The sequence below is a fragment of the Corvus moneduloides genome, chromosome 2 (genome assembly GCF_009650955.1).
Source record: "Corvus moneduloides isolate bCorMon1 chromosome 2, bCorMon1.pri, whole genome shotgun sequence".
NCBI classification, from domain to species: domain Eukaryota; kingdom Metazoa; phylum Chordata; class Aves; order Passeriformes; family Corvidae; genus Corvus; species Corvus moneduloides.
Genome location: NC_045477.1, coordinates 23,368,924 through 23,377,482, shown reverse-complemented (window position 1 = coordinate 23,377,482; position 8,559 = coordinate 23,368,924). Strand labels below are relative to the sequence as shown.

Sequence of the window (8,559 nt, the reverse complement as noted above, 5' to 3'; positions counted from 1 at the left end):
GCTTGCGCAGGCGCCCTGCCGCCGCGCCGCCCTCCCCGCGCTCCCCTCAGCGCCCCTCCCGCCATGGCCGCTGCTGGCCCATCCCGGGAATAGCGGGCCAGCGGGCCTCAGCCGCTTGTTTGCTTTGGGCTTCCCGAGCAAACGCGGCACGCACGGCTCTGGCAGCGCGGCTCGGACGGTCCCAGCGGCTCGGCACGCCCGGGCTGCTGGTGGCGGTGACAGAACTCTGCCAGCTTTGCCATTTACGAGAATGCTGAACCGCCTGGGGTTTTGGTTTTTGGGGGTTTTTTTTGGAGCTGCAGGGGAGCTCCGAGGGCTTGGGCATCACAGTATTTGTATGGCTGGTGCTCATCAGAAGCCAAGTCTCACTTCCTCTCCAAACGTCTCTATTGGAAGATGTCCCTGCCCGTGGCAGGGGGTGGAGCCAGGGGATCCTTAAGGTCCCTTCCGACCTGAACCATTCTGTGATTCTGCGGCTCTGTGATATTTAGCTCTTCTTTACAGTGAAAATTAGGTGAGGCTCCGCAGGAGTTCTTAGAGATAAGAACTTAAGATGCCTGCTTCCAAAACCTAATGCTCGGGAACGAGAATGGTGTCCCCCTTCCTTAAGTGAAATCACAACAGGGCTTTTGGTGTCGAACTCTTAAAGAGTGCAAAAAACCTCTTCAAGTGTGTTTGCCCACATGCAGATGGCTGAAAGTGTTTATCTGTTACTAGTAAGTTAATATTTGAAAAAAGCCTCAAAATCAAAGGTGTTTTCACCTGCAGGACACGTTAGATCACCGTATGGATTAACCAAATTTCATATTGCTGTAACTTAGCATCGGTTGTTTCTCCATACAAACCTTCTCAACCTAACAGTCCCTCTCTACCAAAAAGTCCAATTATTTTAAATTATTTGATCAAATAACAAAGCAGTTTCACCGACAATAGCAAGGAGAGCAAAAGGGGAGCAGTAGGGATGATGCTGCTGCTACCCTGCTCTAGAGTGAGCCTGCATATGTGCCTGTCAGGAGCTGGAATACACCACCCAGACCTCATACAGCTGCACCCACGAGGAATCTGCTGTCAAGCACCACAAAAGTCCTTCAAGAAAAGGGAAAAATTCATCTTCTTTTGTGGAGAAAAATTACTTCTGTTGAAAGAACCAGAGAGGAGAAAGCTTCTGTTTAACAGGGTAGGAAATTAAATAAAGCAAAACAATGTAATTGTCAGAAATTAGATCTGAGGAAGAATGAAGGATAGTATTAAATTCCTTCTGTTTGTAAATAGTAACAAATGTTGATAATCCAAAATTAAAAGAGATGTGAGGAGTTGTCCAGTAATAGCTGTGTGAGTGACCCATTTCTAGTGGCATCAGTCATATCTATTGATAGTTTTAGTCAGGTTTTATGATGTTATGTAATTGTCAGATCCAGATGCTACTTCCAGATTGTAAACAAATCTGCCAAAGTGCATGGGTCTCAAATATAGTACATTTCTGTTAGTGCTGTGTGGATCAGAACTGTAGATACAGAAGACACTCTCTGCTGAGAGAGTGACCCAGAGTGTTAGTCATTATTTGACCCACTGAGAGTGCATTGGCATTATCCAGCTTGTCAGTCCACCCTCATACCACAGATTTAACCAGCGTGTATCTTAAATCCCAGTGCACACAGCAAATCACTCGTCCTACAGACCAACAAAGAGAAGGAAACGAACAATGAGACCTGAAATTACTGTGGTGGTGTTCTCACAGAATAGGGAAGGGAGAGGTGAGATGGCCAAAGGTATGTGTGAAGATGCTCAAAACGAACCGCGTTATGCAGAGCACCTGAAAGCGTTGTATGGACTTGCAGTCATCAGGAATACTGTGATGCAGGATGTATGCATCTAAAGGATGTATGGGAAACTTGGGCTATGTGATCGCAGGGGATGTGGGAAACATTGTGAGAACAGCAATTAACTCTGTTTATGGTTCACGGAACACTGTGTTTAACTGATGTAAGCACTTTCTATAAAAGTCTCTGTGTGTGTTTTCCTCCACAAATATTCTTATCTTGCAAATGTAACATTTGTCTAACTTTGTTTAACCAGGTTTCTTTTCTCCAAACTAAATGTTATGCTTGTTCCAAAAAATAAAACCTTGTGGATCTCATGGGAACAGTCTTGAGAAGGGCCCTGAGTCTGGGGTCTCCTTCAGTGTTCTATCTTTATTCTCTTGTGAAGCAAATGTTACATTTTCCCCTACTTCAAATATTCACGTTGTCCTAGGTGCGCTCTTTAGCTGCTGGTTTTAATCTCACTTGTAGAATATGACAAGGACTGAATTTAAACTACCCAGAATATCAATCATTGTTGAGCTCCACACCACATGCAAATGTAGTACAAGCTGGGATTTTCCCAGATGCCCCAGTGACTCAAGGTTAGCAAAGTGTAAAATTATACTTTTTTAATTTTTGAAAAGGAGCAAAGATCATTAGTTGTGGAAATAATGCCATCCAATAAATAATTACCTGTAAACTTAGCAGGAGGTATTTCAGTGGAATGCTACATCTCCAGTTTGGAGAAGGACACACAGTACATGGCATGCTGAGTGAGCAACATTATTACATTGAGGTCATGGAGAGACCAATATTTTTTCCTGTCCGGAAACAGCAATGATATCAGACAGCAAACCTGATACCTCATCAACTTGCCCAGCACAACATAAAAGGTTTCCCTAAGAAATCAAATCCTTCCCTGCAGGTTGTTAGTGCTGCTAAAAAATTACTGAGGAAGCAATCCCGGATGTAGTTTATCTCAATACTGCGCCATAGAAATGGCAGAATTTCTGCGCAAACAGAATCGGATCGCGGGTCATTTGGGTCTGATTGTGTTAATGCTGCTATTTGTTGAGCTGCAGTAGATTTTGAATCCCTGCAGGTTCATTTCTTACTCACATAGACATCAGTGACTTGAAATAAATTTGTTATAACACATACTTTTAGAAGAGGCATAGAAGCCCTGTTTTCTTGGATGCAGATACAAAGTCTATGTTGGGTGTTCTTCCCTGCAGCATTTGAAAGCAGCTTTTCTTTTCATCTCTGTTCTTCAGTCTCACAGTTTAAACACAGGGATTTTTACCTCATAAATTGTTTGGATGAAAGCTGGTGCCATGTGGCCTCGAAATGTGAGTAACAATGGCGACTCTTTCTTGCATGTGGTTATGGTACAGAGAGATCTTCAAAAGTCATCCCAGCAGTTGCTGGACATTACAGCAATTAGTTCATGCTGAATTTCACGTCACTACAATTGCACAGTTAGTGGTACCCAACCTCACCTGGACATGTGTACACAAGACTGAAGTTACATCTTTGCTTTATCAAGGTAAGACTTTGAGATAAGCAACAGCCGTATCCCAGGGTAAATTTAAAGGACTGTTCCTGTTCCCTGGAGTGAAAGGATAGAGGAGGTGTTTGATAAAATGAAAAACTGAGGAGTTAGTAAGACAGGAAAAGGATTTGAAACAGGAGGGAGAATGAGTGGCAAAAGGGGTCTAGGTTTTCTCAGGGACAGCAGAAAACACAAAGCATAGCAGAAGTGAGAAGTGGGTGAAAATCACATTAACCTAAATAACAGAAAAGAAATCAGAGTTGGAAGGAACAGATAGGAAAATCAAATGTGATGAGAGCATAGGAAGTTGTATACTGTTAGTGTTTGCTGGGGGCAAACTGGTGTTGCATGATCCAGTAGGAGTGTTCTAAATCCCTGCAGCAGTTACACATTTAATCAAAGAAGGCTCTTTTTGAACCTGGACCTCTGTGCTTTGCTGAGCTTCCCACATATGTAATCCAGTATTTTATGATAAAGTCTCAAGCAAGGATAAGTTAGAAGACTGCTGAACAAGGCAGATTTCACAAAACCTAGCCAGGATGGTCTCATTTTTGCCATTCTGCCTGACCTGTTCCTTGTTTCTCAGTACTAGTTTCCTTGGCTCAGTCTGGATTACAGTTTCCTTGCAAATATAAGGAAAGCAAAGATCCAAACATTCGTGCAGCTCTCTGATGAATTCATTGATAAAAATGCAATATGCCATGGATTGCACACGAGGACCCTGGCAGACAAATGCAGGTTATTTCTGAAATATCATTATGAAGGGCAGGTGGGTACAAATTGTCACTCCATTATTGTCCTGGCCACATTAACATTTCCATGTAAGAATGAGAAAGGAAAAGAAGAGACACCTAAGTCTCCATACCATTTTATTGAATTCTGTAGGCATAACAATTAGTACATAATATGCTAGGGAGGAGAGTGTGTAAATCTTTAAAACATCCCCCCAAAATTGTGCTCAAGTCATTAGCCTAACTTTAATATATAGCACAAAGTTACTTCTTTGATTCAAAATGCACAGCAGCTATAAGGTTCATCTACATATATCCAGACTTGAACTGTTGTTCAGATTTGTGACTGAGAAGGAATTTCACCCCTGTGGAATTAGCACAGATCTCTGTCTCCTACCTTACTGTGGTTTGTTGCATAGTTCCATCAGCTAAGTTCTCCTGGGCATATTTCACACAAAGAGCAGGTTTCTCTTGGAGCATGCATCTCAGGCCTTAGAGACACCTGGACTGAGGATAAGAACAATTTATTTCCTTGAATATTTCACTCTTTTGTTTGGGTACTTTTTCCAGCTCATCTGGAGCAATAGAATGCTTTGGCAGATTTCCTTGGACGAGGTGTGTATTACAGAGGCTCAGACACAGAACTACAGCCACAGTCTGCTGGTACAGCTGGGCTGTCACTGGTCATTTCTGTGGCTAAAGGGGAAGGATGAGCAAAGCTGAGGTGTGAAGTGATGCAGACACAATCAGTCTGTTCACTGAGCAGCAGCTGTGATCCAGTTTGTAGACATGGAAATTAAGTGAGAATGCTGCTGCGGGAGAAGGTAGGAAAGTGAATGCATGAGGCACAGACCCCGATCTGCTGGCAGGGAATGAAGAGGGAGAATTCTCTACCAGAAACAAGCCAAATCACACTGATAAGCCAATAAGACTTTACCAGAGCCCCTTCCAGACATTTGTTTTAAAAGTAAAACAGAAGAGCTGTCCTGGTTTTGGCTGGCATTGAGTTAATTTTCTTCCTAGTAGCTAGTGCAGTGCTGTGTTTTGAATTTGGTATGAGAATAATGTTGATTATACAATGATATTGTGGTTGTTGCTAAGTACTGCTTACCCTAAGTGAAGAATTTTTCAGCTTGTCGTGCTCTGCCAGGGAGCAGGTGCACAAGAAACTGGGAGGGAGCATGGCCAGGACAGCTGACCCAGGCTGGGGAAAGGGGTATTCCATACCATAGAATGTCACACTCAGTATATAAACTGGAAGAAGCTGGCCAGGAGTTGCTGGTGGCTTCTAGGGGATAGGCTGGGCATCAGTCAGTGGGTGGTGAGCAACTGTATTGGGCATGACTGTTGGTTTGTTGATTTTTCTTATCTTGAGTTTTATTTCTCTCTCTTTGTGTAATCTCTGTTTTCATTACAATTATTACTAGTTGCATTAATGTTTTACTTTATGCCAATTATTTAATTGTTCTTATCTCAACCCACTGATTTGCCCTTTTTCCGGTTCTCCTCCCCATCCCACTGCGGGGTGGGTGGGGCAGTGAGTCTGGGTGGTACTTGGTTGCCAGCTGGTGTTACATTGTGTCAACATCCTTCTTGGCGCTCAACATGGAGCCCTGAGGGTTGAGGTAAAGACAGATCTGACCAGAGCGTGTTAAAACAAATTCATTATAAGCATTTGCTGCATTGGTTTAACATTCACTGGTCACAACATCGATTTATTTGCCCTCAGAGTCATTGCACTTGTTCTCAGGGCTGTATTATGGAGCACTTTACTTGCAGCATGTGTTCCCTGTCTTGGCTTTATTGCCTTTGAGGTCTGGGCTAAGGTTATCATTTCATTGTACTTCGTAATGCTGGCTTGTGATATGATAGAATTACTGGTTGTAAGACTAATCTGGTGTGTGTACTCAGCATTGCTCACCTCTGTTCTTCGAGAGCCATCTGTTGGGAGCTACCAATAATCACACCCTTTGTCTTTCCTCCTCCGAGAGACAACCTATGGAGGAGACATCCTTCCACACTTTCCCCTTTCCTGTCAGACTAATTACAGTAGTGTTTGAGGATTTTGAAAATTTTGAATGTCCTTGGGATGTTGAAACTATCATGGTCCTCTTTCCAGGAATGCTGAATATGTTCCAGGTCTTGCTTGTGGTTAAACAACTATTTAAGAATACTACCAAGAGAATTCCCTGAGTTTGGTTTGTTACAAGTAGCAGGATGTGTAGGATAGAATGTGGCAAGTACCTAGAACAGTAGGAACCTGCAGTGTTTTGGACCTTCCTCCTGGAACAAGTGCAGAATAAATATTTGGGAGAAGTATGCTGTTATCCTGTCAATTCCAGACAGGCACAAATCACTGAGATGTGCTGGGGCCTGGCCCATGCCTACTGATCCCTGTTCAACACTATTCAGTACCTCAAGGGGATGAGATGGTCTCTGGATCTGATGGCAAAGCGTTAGGCACTGCAGCTACTCCAACTCCAGTGACAGGCAGTGCAGCTGAACCAGAGACCCAACCCATGCCAGTGTCAGTCGCCCCTACAGACAAGAAGAAATGGACATGAAAGTCGACTCATTTAGTAAATGAGGACAAAGTGGGGCCATCACAAGAAAAGGAGGAAGAAGCAGAACAGAAGGTAACCACCAGTCGATCCCTATCACTGAGTGAATTATGGATTATGGGAAAAGATTTCATCCATTGCCCAGGTGAGCACATTATCGCCTGGCTGCTTCAATGCTGGGATAGTGGGACTAGTAGCCTGGAATTAGAGGGTAGGGAAGCCAAGCATCTGGGGTCATTCTCTAGGGAAAGGGGAATTGACAAGCTTATTGGAAAAGGGATACAAGTCCTCAGCCTCTGGAAATCACTCTGTCAGGCATGAAGGAAAAGTATCCCTTCAAGAAAGATGCTGTATGTCACCCAGGCAAGATGGACATCATTAGATCCCAGTGGGTGTGATCAACAAAACAACAGCTACATCTCCACCATCTAGCAAGAAGGAAACGCAAGCTTTCTAAGGTGCTGTGGGTTTTTGGAGAATGCCCATTCCAAATTACAGTCCTCTCTATCAAGTGACCCAGCAGAAGAGTGTCCCCAAATGGGACCTGGAGCATCAACAAGCCTTTGAACAAACTAAAGAGGAGATAATTCATGCAATAGCCCTTGGGCCAGTCTGGGCAGAGCAAGATGTTAGAAATGTGAGCTGTGCTGCAGCCAGAGAGATTGACCCTATGTGGAACCTCTGGCAGAAAGCACCATGGGAGACTTGAGGTCAACCCCATGGCTTTTGGAGCCAGAGGATCTAAGGCCTGCTACGTTCCAGCTGAAAAAGAGATAACTGTGGCTTATGAAGAGGTTTGAGCCGCTTTGGTAGTGATTGGTACTGGAGCAGAGCTCCTTCCGGCACCCCAGTTATCTCTGCTGGACTGGATGTTCAAAGGAAGGGTCTCCTCTGCATATCAGACAACTGATGCTATGTGGAATAAGTGGGATACCGCTGATCACACAATGAGCTTGAATAGGAAACCCCAGGCATCCAGAAATCTTGAAAGGGATCATGAACTGGCCAGAAGGTAAAGATTTCAGAATATGATCAGAGGAGGGGGTGAGATGTGCTGAAGAGGCTGCACTATGTGACAAATTATCAGAAAGTGAGAAGCAATATGGCCTGTTTATTGATGGGTCCTGATGTGTTGTAGGAAAGCATTGGAGGTGGAAGGCAGCTGTATCGGGTCCCCTACGACAAGATGCAGAAACTGCTGAAGGAGAAGGTGAGTCCAGTCAGTTTGCAGAGGTGAAAGCCACCCAGCTGGCTTTAGACATTTTTGAATGAGGAAAAATGGCCAATACTTTACATTTCTACTGAGTCAGGGATGATGGCAAATGCCCTGTGGAGGTGGTTGCAGTGATGGAAGCAGAGTAGCTGGCAGTGCAGAGGTTAACCCACCTGGGCTGCTGCATTGTGACAGGATATTTCTGCCTGGGTGGAGAACCTGGTCGTGAAGGTGCATCACGTAAAATGCTCGTGTGCCCGAGTCGGGCCACTGCAGAACATCCAAACAACCAGTAGGTGGCTCAGGTGGATCTGGATTGGCAACATAAAGGTGAATTATTTATAGCCCCGTGGGCCCATAACACCTCAGGCCATCAAGAAAGCAATGCAACTATAGACGGGCGCATGATTGAGGGGTAGATTTGACCATGGACACTGTCACATAGGTTATCCATGAAAGGGAAGCATGCTGAAATTAAGCAAGTCAAGTGGTTAAAGGCTCTCTAGTAAGAAGGACGCTGGCTGAAATATAAGAAGGCCTGGCAGATTGAATATATCACACTCCCACAAATCCACCATGGGCTCACTGGAGGACTGGAAACATATTCTGGGCCCCATAGCACCACCCAGAAAACTATCCTGGGCCTTGAAAAGCAAGTCTTGTGGGGACCTGGTAGGCCAGAAGCAACTGAGTCACACAA

General features: G+C 44.3%; 1 long non-coding RNA gene across 1 annotated transcript; it reads left to right on the top strand.

Moving 5' to 3' along the window:
- The first annotated feature begins 22 nt into the window (after positions 1-22).
- Positions 23-2,137, top strand: LOC116439241. Its single transcript, XR_004238102.1, has 2 exons — positions 23-1,177; positions 1,650-2,137. It is a non-coding gene; the product is annotated as an uncharacterized LOC116439241 (long non-coding RNA).
- The last annotated feature ends 6,422 nt before the right edge of the window (positions 2,138-8,559 follow it).